Source organism: Arvicanthis niloticus, chromosome 11, assembly GCF_011762505.2.
Source record: "Arvicanthis niloticus isolate mArvNil1 chromosome 11, mArvNil1.pat.X, whole genome shotgun sequence".
Lineage (NCBI taxonomy): Eukaryota > Metazoa > Chordata > Mammalia > Rodentia > Muridae > Arvicanthis > Arvicanthis niloticus.
Window position 1 is genome coordinate 46,926,374 of NC_047668.1, and position 12,831 is coordinate 46,939,204.

Sequence of the window (12,831 nt, forward strand, 5' to 3'; positions counted from 1 at the left end):
AAAGGAAACTGCCAAGTTATTGACCTTTCATGATGAGCTAATGCCACAGGTTGTAGATCAAAGAGATTTCTAAGATGACTCCAGATTATGTTTTTATTTCCTGTAGATACAAGGCTGCTGATATGGCTAAAAGGTCAACACAAAGTTATCGGGTGCATTGCTGAATTACAGCGACAGCTGAGTCTAGAGACTTTCCAATCTCTCACATGAAAGTTAAGACATCCCACAAGCAATGTTAGTATGCTAAATGGGAAGGAGAATGTGTGATTGAAGCTATGAATGGGCAAGCTTGAATTTCCATATGAGCCATAGGTTCCTTTACCGCTGAGATCAGCTTGCCCTGTTATCTAAGGAGAATCCTACTCCTCTGCACGGAATCTCATTTTAACCTTATTGTAAGTGGATGCCTTTCAAAAGGATACTCCATCTCTTCAAAACCGCAGCCATTCACTCTTTGCTGCCACTGTCATGTCTCCACATGTCCTAGAAATACAGGTACATGTGAAGTCTCCGAAAGAAACAGTTTGCACCAAAAAGAATCAAAAGTATTAATTTCTTTGGAAACTTGGGAATCATGAGTGGCTACATGGTTTTACGGGTATTTGAGCAAGAAAGGCAGAGTGTAATAATATCCTGAGTTAAACTCATTGTTGTAGCTGGATAGTCTATACAGTGTGTCAGCCATGCACTTCTGAGTGGCTCTATTAGCTTGCTTGGTTTTCAGCTAGGGTGGCTTTTCCATTGACATTAGAAGTTGGCAAACTCCATCGAGCTGCTTTTGGAAGACAGTCACACTTCATCATTTCAGTATTGGCTATGGCTATGTTCGTGCTACAGTAAGCTGAGAGAGTAGTGGTAGCAGAGACACGTCTGCTATGCTATCCTTTAAGTGAAATTTTTGTGGACCTCTGGGTCAAATTTAAGAAGAATGAGATGCTGAGCTGGTTGATTTTTTTTTTTTTTTTTTTTGTCAACTTGATAAACGCTAGTTATCACAAAAGACAGAACCTTGATTGAGAAAATGATCCCATCAGACTGGCCTGTGAGTTAAGTCCTTAGGGAATTTTCTTCATTAATGAGTGATGGGAGAGAGCTCAGCCCACTGTGAGTGGTGTTAATGCTATAAGGAGGTCCTAGGCAATAATAATAATAATAATAATAATAATAATAATAATAATAATAATAATAACAATAATAATAATCAATAACAATAAGATGAGAAAATCACAGGGAACAAACAGTATTTGTTTCTCCGTGAACTCTTGCTTTGGTTCCTGCTTTCAGGTTCCTGCCTTGACTTCCTGCCCTGACTTTTCTCCATGATGGACTGTAAGGCCCAGGATGAATAAACCTTTTCCTTCAAAGTTGCTTGTGGTCATAGTGTTTTATTACAGACATAGAAAGGAAAGCCAGACAAGTGCTATAATCTCCCCACATGTTTGGGCAGACAGCAAGCTGGGTTAAATTTATCATGGGGGATTCATATATTCTCTTCCCGGTTGTGTTGAATGGAGGGATCCAGAACTCAATGCTTTGACAGATACATGGACAGATACGTAGGTAATTGGAGCTCCTTGAGGGGGATTCCTCAGTTAGCAAAGTGCTTGCCTTCAAGCAATGAGGATTTGAGTTCACTCTTCAGATACCGCCCCCCCCCACTTTTTTAAAAACAGGAATGGTGGCATAAATTTGTAATCCCAGCACTGGGGAGGCTAAGATAGGCAGATGCCTGGGGTTCACTGGCCACTCAGCCTAGCATACCTGCAGAGTTCCAAGCAAACAAAAACAACACCCCTCCCCACCCCCAGGCACACACCGGGAAGTACCTGAGGTTGTCCACATGCACACACATAAGACAAGTGCTTTCATCCTTGAAAAGTTGCAGTAGCTGTTATTTGTAAGATAGCGATGCACAGAGCAGATGCTTCTGCTGCTGTGGAATAGAGCTCCTTAGAAAACAGTCAAATAGCCACATCTCACTGTTAGCAGCACTGAGATGTAGCAGAGGTCAGAAGAAAGTGATCTAACAGGACATTCAGTATTGTTTGATGAATAAAGCGTGGGGGTGGGACAGCACATTATTAAGTCTGATAATCAAAAACATAACAAAAACAATTTAAATTTTATGGCAATAGTGTACAGTCACTGACTTTTATCTAATTTCTAGACATCAATCACTTCACAGACTTAGAACCCACTAATTAAAGTAAAGTCAGGGCTGGAATTCAAACCATCATTTTTAAAGACCTGGTGTAAATCGTTTTTCAGGAATTTTCGATGAGGGCTATAGTACGGAATGCCTATACTCAGGCATCCTGACAATTGTTAAACCACTGCTTCTCAACCTTATCGATGCTCGTTTAATACAGCTCCTTATTTTTGGGGTGACCCTCCCAACCATAAAATTATTTTCGTTGCTACTTCAGAACTGGAATTTTGCTACTGTTATGAATTGCAATATAAATATATATGCTTTCTAATGGTCTTAGGTGACCCCTGTGAAAGTGTCATTCAACCTTCAAAGGGTCGTGATCCGCAGGCTGAGGACCACTGTGTTAAACACTCTCTCTCAATTGATGCTGATTCTCGAGCTCCCCAATAGCTGCAGAATCTTCTCATTTACCATAGTGCTTCCAGTGGGCAGACGACAGGTGAGGTCTGAGCTCAAGTCTGACCTTCGCTGGGCTCAGTGTGACCAGGAATTGCATAGTTGATATTCCCTTCTTCTCTTGAATTTAAAATTTGGCAACTAGGGACTTGAGATATGGCCTAGCACTTAAGAGTACTTGTTGCTCTTGTAGAGGACCAAGTAACCACATAGTAACCACATGGTGGTTTATCACTACCACTAACTGCAGGTTCAGGGGACTGATGCTGTATTCTGACCCCCACAGGCATCAAACATACATATATATATATATGTGTGTGTGTGTGTGTGTGTATGTGTGTATATGCATGTATATATGTATATATGTATGTATATATGTATGTATGTGCATATATACATATATGCACATACATACATTAAGGCAAAGCACTCACATCAAATAAATAAATCTAATACTTAAAGACAAAATGACAGCTGGCAAAATGACACTGGTGGTGTCAAAGCATGAGGATGATCTTGTGAAGACAGATAAATAACACTCCTGCAACTTTCCCTACCTGTCGAGAAAATAAAGGAGAAATACTGCTGCATAATTGCAGAGATTGATGTCACCTGAAGAAGAATAGGTGTTACCCACCATATGTTCATTCAGCTCAGCCAAATTCTCAGCTACTGCATGCACATCCATCTAACTCAGCGTTTTTTTTCCTCTACAGAAGTCAGATGGGTCATGAACAGCTTCATGATGTAAATTTAGGCAGATGTTGATTGCAATTTCAGTCACTGTCCCTCATGTGGCATTTCTATTGCAGTGAATCAATGTTGCTCCTAAGACTTGATATAAAACTATTGACAAAGACACTTCACTTCCTTTATCTTCATAGCAACTTGCAAGCACTATTACCACTAGTTGGCCTTTGTTTAGCATGGCCCAAAATATGCTGTCACATATGCTGTGACACGGCTATATCTTATTCTCCAGTCTGCCAAGTCACTTGACATTCAGCCAAACATTATACCAGTCCATTATATTGGTGACTCTGTATTGGTTAGATCTTGGAATAAGAAAGTAGTAAGTAGTTTTGGACACATAGTAAGACATGTAAAAACTAGTAGGTAGAAGTAAAATGTACAAAAAGTCATGGGCCACTACCTTGAACATTATAAAGTTCTTTTAACTAGTACAGACAATGTGAAAATAACTATTTTAGGTAAAGTGAAGTTGAGTTAGGTGTAACACCATAAGGTTAAAGGGAGAAAACTCCAAACTCACTAGCAAATTAACATTACAGTAAAAAAAAAATATTCCCCACCACCTTTTTCTTATGATCCAACAAATTCAACAGTAATTAATTAATTGATTAATTAGTTAATCTTTCCATATAGTCCGGGTTGTCCTGGAACTCTATTTAGACTAGGTTGGCCTTGAACTCACAGAGATCCACCTGCCTCTGCCTCCTCAGTTCTGAGAATAAAGGCGTGTGTCACTGTAGGGCTGTGGGCTATGAGAAGCAGGTGGGTGCTTGGTCGAGAACGAGCTTGGAACCCGGGACCATTATTGGACTGTAGGAGTTCCCTCTGCTCCCAAGCCCTGGTTCCTTTCACTTAGCTTCAGCCCTGCAACAATTCCTCGCACAGAGAGGTTGCTGACCATCAGTCACGAGGACCAGTGCCTCAGGCTCTCCCACATGCAGATGAGGTATCTCCAAGTTTTCAGGTCAAGCCAATAGACATTATCTGCTGCCAGACCCTAACCCACCCCAAAACTGTATATAGGGGGCTCTATTTAAGGGAAGTAAAGTGCGCTCAAGAATCATTCTGGTGTCCCAGAGTTTTTGTCACAAGAGCTGTAACATTTGGGGAGAGCTCTGCTCTCCTGGAACCTGTCTGGGACACCGGGCTGCCTCCTTATTGGCCCAGCCCGGGCCTGGACCTGCTCAGCTTGGAGAGACAGGTGCAGCACCTGGGAGAGACCAGTCAGCGACAGCAGCGTGAGCAGCGGAGGGGGGGGGGGGCGGCAGGCAATCTCCCCTCGTGCTCGCACTCTGTGTCCTTTGGCCTCAACCTCCCACATCAGGCCCTGCTTTCACCCTGTCCCCAGTCGGGAGATCGTCTCGTCGTGGGACACCCTCCAGAACAAGGGACCCACATGTGCCAGTGGAAGAGGAGAATGCTCCGGGATGATCTGAAAACTACCCATCACAGTCACAGCAGTCTTGCAGAATTTGGAAGCAACGCTTTGGTCTCTGCTGGGTGTCGTTTTCCATTTGAAAAGCAGCTTCTGGCTTGTTACTGGATCCTGGTATAGACCAGGTTTCTTTAGCCATGGAATGTTAGATAAGCATGAGATAGTTTGCTACCTTCAGCGAAGTACTGTCTCAGGGTGGTACCCAGCAGAAAGTTACCAGCAACTACAAAAAGCCATCGTATAATTGAACAGGTTTGCACAGGTATAGAAGGCCTAAATGGGCCACTTGACTTGAGGGCTCATATTCTATAATAGACTCTGCTGCCTTGTTCTCTTCTGTCCCTCAATGCACAGCCATGGATGGCTGGGGTATTTATTACGAGCAGTTGCCTAAAGAAGAGAGGATTCAGGTTCATCTTACAGGTGTGTCTGAACACTGCACTCCAAGTCCTCTTGAATGGAGGGCTGAGGCATTACTCCTCTCACCCAGGAGTGATCCTGATGGATGGTGGTGAGGGAGATGTAGCTGAGAGCAGTGTCTGGCTGTCCACTATGTCAGAAGTGAGGATGGCATGGGTTCGTGAACATCTGCCAATGGTTTGGCTGAGACAGCACTGAAAAACTGGTGACAAGAAAGCCCAAAGGACAAGGACGTTTGTATGTTCCTGTTACTCAGCACAGACATGGAAGTTCTGACTCTCACATGGATTCCCAAAGAAAGAATATCTACTGTGGGGAACATTTTATAAGAGAGTAGAATGGGACTATTACAGAAAAAGAAACCTGGTTTCTAATTTCCAAGTGTTCCCTTCCTTCCCCAGCAGGATTGAGATGACCATGAGAAGCCGGAGGACACATGTACAAATGACAGGAATTATATGACTATAGTTAAAGACCCTGTTCATTACCATGATGTATCTGTGGTATCAAGTACCTGCCCTGTTTCATACTATTAACTGTGAACTAGAGGAGGGGTTGGTTTTTCACACCAAGAACATCCTAAGAATTTTTTCTCTTTCTACCTTAGACATTCATGATTCTGGGGGGGAGAAAATACATGGATGTCTGTGCAAACTAGATTCAAAACAGTCCAGAAAAGCAGCTGGCTTAGAGCTTGAGAAAAAAAAAATCATCTGCAGAACTAGCCAGAGATATGGATCTGAAAGAAGAGTTCTTAGGAGTAGGAGTAGTAAGAAGGCGCTCATTAGATGGAAAGAAAGGGCTTTGGTTGGAGCTAGAAGGGTGTCTAGCTTTAGGAAGGATGACAATGGGGTATATATAGTCCAACAACAAGAAGTAGAGGGCTCCAGATTCAGGATGATGCAAGGGTATAGGTTATGAGTATGAAGAGCTGGACACATGCTTCATATGGGCCGGTGCCACTTCATAATCCCAGGACTGTGGGGCCTAGCCTCTGCTCCTGATATGCACTAAGCATGCTCCTTGTACTCTGCTCCCAGGTAGCCACATATTTATGTACTTCCTTACATTGTTTCGAGTCAACAATATTAAGGCTCAAAAGACATGGAATCACCTCAGCTGCCCATTAACACAGCTAAAATGGAAACTTCAACCTTCTTTAAGGGCTTTAGCTCCTTAAGACACAGCCAGAACACATGCCAATGACTTAAACTCACCATGACAGTGTTTTGACACGACAAAGCCACCTCTTGGCTATGGGTTTAATTAAGATAGTTGACTTAGCCTTGGGCTACCATCTCCTTTGGGGGCGCTTGCCTTCCTTACTACAAGGGGAGGAAGGAACTGGCACTGTGCAGTGTGAATTACCACCTAGTTTTAGGAATGCAGGAGTCTACCTTCCATATCCTTCAGACCTCAAGCTATGCCAACTATCCCCTGGTAAGAGAAGGGAATTCAGACCACCCTGTTCTCCTAAGCAGTGACCATGTGTGCATCAGCATGGGGTGAGAATTTAGAGTTAATTAGTGCTTCATTGAATGGATAAATAAGAAGGCAGATCAGAAAGGCAGATCGAGACGGAAACAAATGTAAGATAAAAACAAGACACCTTTGTCTGAATATAAGCTCACTAAATGACAAAGTCATTCAATTAGTCAGTGTCTCTATAGAAATATTCTCCCCTAAGAGTAGAGTGAACAGACATAAACAGGGAGAGATCTTCCTCTACAAACGCCATGAAAAACAGTCCTTCCCTTGGAGTACATGTCAAATGGTCACCACCTGGATTCAAGCTTGTTAAATTGTGGTGTAGATAGTGGTGGCCACTTTGGGTAGCATTACGCCACAGATCTAAGTGGAGAGTTTCTTTCACAGCCCCCCCTCTGCCTTTGATGGCATCTCTATCTATCAGTATTTTAAGCTTCTGTCTTTGGTACAGATAGGTGAAAAGAAGAAAACGAAGACATACAAAGACTGAGTGACTGCCACAAGGCTAAATTGGATATGTCATTGATGATAAAATTAAGATGAAATATTCCTTATTATTTGTGAGTTTTCTAAATCCATCAGAATATTTAATCATAGCTATAAAAGTTGTCATCAAAATGACCTATCATATTATGAACATAAAAAGATTAAGAAGGCCCATGACATCTTCATTACTTAATTAAAATTTCTTAGTTCAATGATGTATAACTGTGATATTCAATATACACCATATGTCTTTCAGGTTACAAATGAAAACCTCAAAACAGGAGTAATATAATAGTGTTCTTGTTCATTTGTTCACTCACTCATTCATTCATTTATCCCTTTGTCCAATCCTCTCACAGTTTAACACAACACATGCCATGTATCATTGAAGCTAGAAAGAGTCAAGATAGTGAGTGAAACTTAATCACCATCATTGTATACATTAATAACCTACTGCACTGCTCAGTCATGGCACACTCAGAGTAAGAAAGTCATATCTTCCTATGGTTATGGTCAGAATTATAGATTCTATCTGACATATTTGGATGAGTTGTCCTGTGTACTTAACAATGACTCTGTGTTTAACTGTACCTGAGATGTGAGAATGAGGATGGTTTGATGCCTGTCTCCCCACTATTACCGGCTTGTGGTCATATCTCACAGATTTCAAGGTACGTTTACATGTATTACTTCATTAATGAGAAAAGTTTAGTCTAGCTATTGATACAGTTAATAAGACAATACTTGTTTGTGTAGAAAAAGGGGATAGAATCAGGTGTCCAGCAGAGAGAGAGAAAGAGAGAAAGAGACAGAGAGAGACAGACAGAGAGATAGAGAAAGACAGAGACAGAGAGAGATAGAAAGAGAATAAGAGACAGAGAAACAGAGACACACACTCATACACACACACACACACACACACAGAGAGAGAGAGAGAGAGAGAGAGAGAGAGAGAGAGAGAGAGAGAGAGAGAGAGAGAGAACAGTAAACACACAAAAGCAGCAGTAATATGCTATGGTAATGGTAATTAGTGTATCCAGATGGATGGTTTTGACCATGAGTTTGCTTTCTCTTCCAATATCTTGGAAGTCTGCAGTCATATTTAGCATACTGTTGTATCAGTAGCTATAAATTGGATGATGGTGATCCACAGAACCTAGGTATGTGGAATACTATGGCATGTAGCCTTTTACTAGCACATTCTCTGTTGTTCTTACACCCAAATCACCTAATGATGCACTTACAGAGTGCATCCCAGATATTAACAGACATGACTAAGTTTCAGTTGATGTGATAGTTGTCTGCACAATCTGGACACATCACTCTTGCATCCAGTTATCCAACACTAGTGACTAACTGAAGTCATCATTTCCAAACCTTCCATTCACATCTCCTCACAGCCTCAGGAATCTGTGTCTTCTTTTTTACTACCTGTTATACAAAGACCAAAGATACAAGTTCAAGATTTCTCAGGTCTCTAGCAGCTGCCCTGAACTACCATGTTGAAAAGACAAGGGGATGAGTGGAGAGAACCCAACAAACTGAAGGTGTAAAATGAGGGACAATTGAACTTAATCACTTCTCACCAGCTCCACAGTCATTGTCACCGAAGGATGCCATGCTGCACTAGGGATGTGTTCTGTAGCTTTGTACACATCTGCTGCCATAATATAAGCCTCACTTCCAGGTTCAAGCCACCCACTAACCCAGTAGCCAGAACAACTCTGGGAAGGACAACTTTTGACCATGTGCCTTTTTAACCCAACACTCATGGCTGGTCATTGTGCTGAGTATTAAACAGAATATTCATATATTACACCCTCCAAGAATCAGGGAATATATAAAAAAAATATATAAAAGCTAGGCCATAAAGGGAAAACCATGGAATGCTGTCTTATGGGCACAGAACAGCTGTGACACTCATAAACTCAGAACACCTGCAGCCATCTGCATAGGACTTGCACAAGAACCAGGCACTCAACAATCAGTCACAGATGGGGGAGAGACTCACAGGGGTCCACCCTGTCCAGGGGAACTATTGGCAGTTAAAGGATGCTGGAGAAGAGGAAGCCATTGACTTCAGTGATGTAGCCATTAGAGAGTTACTTATGCTCCAATGTGGCTTCACACCCAAGCTCATGAATCAAAAGGGTCACAAGTGAGATAGGGAGTTGGGAGAATGAGGGAGAAGGATAAGAGAGGGAAGAAGGATGAGTATAACCAAAATGTATTATATACATGTGGGGAAGTGCCACAGAATATGTTAATCAATGAAAAACCTTTCCATTTTTTCATCAGCTCCTTCTACATTCTTGTCCAGCCTCAATTCTCACCAAGTTCCTAACATTAGTCCTCTCCCTTACCACTCCAAGAACAGAAGTAAGTGTGTCAACCATAGAGCATCCCTGCAGGAGTCCTGCCTCCCTGCCTTTGTCTATGCTGATACCTCTATCAGTTAAGAGTTTTCCCCCATCCTTCACTATTGAGTGTCTCCTTGTTTCCACAGCTGAACTCAGCAACCAACAGCAGGGAAAATCCCCTGACTTTGCCCCAACCTGACCTTAACTAGGTCAGGTTTCCCATTCTTCCTATCACCTGACTTTGTATTCATCTCTATCAGAAAAATCAGCACATAGGATCGTATTTTATAGGTCCCCAGAACATGAGAATTCTCTGACTTTCTAAAACATATTGTTAATGAGTTTATAGTGAGTGGGTGCCCCCAGTTACTTCAGCATGCATACACAGGTGACAGAGCTTGGGAGAAACCAGAAAGGATGCTTTCCTGTGTGCTTCCTCCCTTTGCCCTGGGTCAACAATCTTCACTTGCGACCACAGGAATTCAGAGATGCTAGTTTGACACACTCTGAGAAAGAGCGTACAGACTTCTATGGAGGTAGAAGCACACGGCTACCTTGAGGGTAGGAGGGAAGTTAATAGCAGGTAGTTTAAGTCAACATGCCACACATGGCTGCTTCTCAAGCCCGTTAACTCTGTCTGAGGGTAGAATGGGATATTTATTAAAAACACCAGCAAAGTCTGTCAAAGTGAGACCTTTCATATTCGTAATTCCTACCATCTGTAACATCTTATATTACACAAGATCCCCAATTACCAGTAGCAGTGTTAATCCATCATCTGTCTTAGATATTTCTGGATGTTCTTTATATACTTGACTCAGCTCCCCTTTCTATTTTTTTATGAGTATATGCTCTCTGCTTGCTGCAGTTAATTTTATGCTGTTTATTCGTATGCTGTGGGACTATCCAAAAATCTTTAGGGAATTTTTTTTTCAGAACCAGAATAGTGTGTAATTGCAATTTATACTGAAACCAAACCAAACCAAACCAAAAAAGATGAGTCTTTTAATTAAAGAAAAGGAATCGACTTTCCTTTTTTTTTTTTTTTTTAAATCATAGATTGCAGTTATAATTCCCATATGGGTGGCAATCTCTACCAAGACTGGAAGCTGAAGCAGCAGATGAGTGTGATTATTTGTAATAATAGCAAAGAAGATGCTACATTTCAGGAAGTCATTGATGATGCTTATTTCCAAATTTAATCTATTCTGTCTGGTCTTAATTAATTAATTCTTAATATCTAACTTTAATACCAAAGAGTCATTTACTCTTCAAGTGCCAGTCAAATATAAAAAAAATTATTAGTCAAGGGCCGTTGAGATGATAAAAGGAGAAGATTCACTCTCATAAGTTGTTCTCTGACCTCCAAAATCTACACGGACACACAATAAATAAATAAGTGGAATAAAAAGAAATTATCACTAAAATAAACATAGTTATTTTCTACTTGTGAAATAATAAATTATCTGTATGTGCACACTGCTGCTTTAAGTTTAAAATGAGATGATCACTTTGGAAAATAGTCTGATAGTCTCTTAGAAAATCTAAATACATAATCCAGCCACACTACTCATAGATAAGGGAGGCATATTGTCATACAGTAATTTGCTGATACCTGAATGAGCAGGTGAAACTAGACACTGCCAGACAAAAGGGAAGTCACAGTGTAGAATTCTGTTTGTAAAAGTTGTACACACTGCAAAGGAACCTACAGTGACAACAAATATCCATGCTTCTGGGTATGGTGAGGTGAATGTAGGGATACAAGGGTTACAAAGGAGCTGAGAAACCCAGGGATATGGATATATATATATATATATATATATATATATATATATATATATATGGATATATATATATATATGATTTCATACTATGTGCACATTTGTATGTGTCAATATGAACACAGACATTTTAAATATGTTTAGTCTATTCTGTATCAACTAAACCTCAATCTGTTTGAGACGTGAACTAAAATCATTAAATTAATAAGATGAACCTCCTCCCAATTTTATAGTGTGTGTGTGTGTGTGTGTGTGTGTGTGTGTGCACTCAACTTCAACTCTCTATATCTGTATGTATTTACACACTGGTTTGCAAAGTGCTTAGTTTGTATTTTGCCAGAAAAATCAACGTGTACATTATTTATAGCATGACCTTATTTTCACCTGATAAAAAATTCCTATTCTATGAAGCCAATGAAAATAATGTTTAAAAACATGGCAAAATATTGAAAGTAAAAAATTTAAAGGTGTCTGTTATGAGAAACAGCTAATTTTGTTTTTTAACCTATTTTCCATACATTGCTTCAATCAAACCGGAAGCTTCAAGAGAGTCTTTAGTAATGGCTCCCCCTGGTGCTGTGTCTACTCTTCTATTGACTTCATTCATTCAAGTAACACCTACTCGTGATTACTTAGAAAATATTATCCTTTATATGGGGGGGGGCATTGTTGGGAGGGTAGGGTTTATAGCTAAGATTAACAGAAAATTCTGTGTAGCTAAGGATGCTTTTGATATTCTTCATGTAGATGTCCATGTGTATGTACGTGTGTGTGCATATGTGATTGCGTATGTGTGTGTGCACATGTTTACATGTTTGTGCATATGTGTGTGTGCATATATGTGTATGTGTGTGCATGTGTGTGCATGTGTGTGTGTGTTCACATGGGTGAACCTATGAAGGCAGAAGACCATGCATATATATAATCTGTATACACACTCATTTGGAATAAGCCAGAGGTCAATATTGGCTATTGTCCCTCAAAAATGATCACTATGCTTTTTTTTTAAGGTTTATTTATTTATTTATTGGGAAGAAGACATCAAATCCAATTACAGATGGTAGTGAGCCACCATGTGGTTGCTGGGAATTGAACTCATGACCTCTAGAAGAGCAGCCAGTGCTCTTAACCGCTGAGCCATCTCTCCAGCCCATCACTATGCTTTTTTGAGACATGGTTTCTCACTGGGACCTGGGGGTGTTATTTAGAATAGGCTGCTCAGCCACTCTGCCTAAGGAATCTACTTGTCTTTGTCTGCCAGGTATTGGGATAACAAGTAAGTGTATGCCACTACATCTGGCTTTTTATGTGGGTGCTGGGGGTCAAACTCAAGTCCTTATGCTTATATACAGCACAGTACCCTCTGAACTAGGGTCCCAGCCCTACCTGGCCCAAACACTTTGAAGATGTCTGAGTTTTGTGAGCCAATTATGAGAACATTTCTCTAAATAATCACACTTTCCATAGTGAAAGCAGATATCCTTCTATATCAATGTG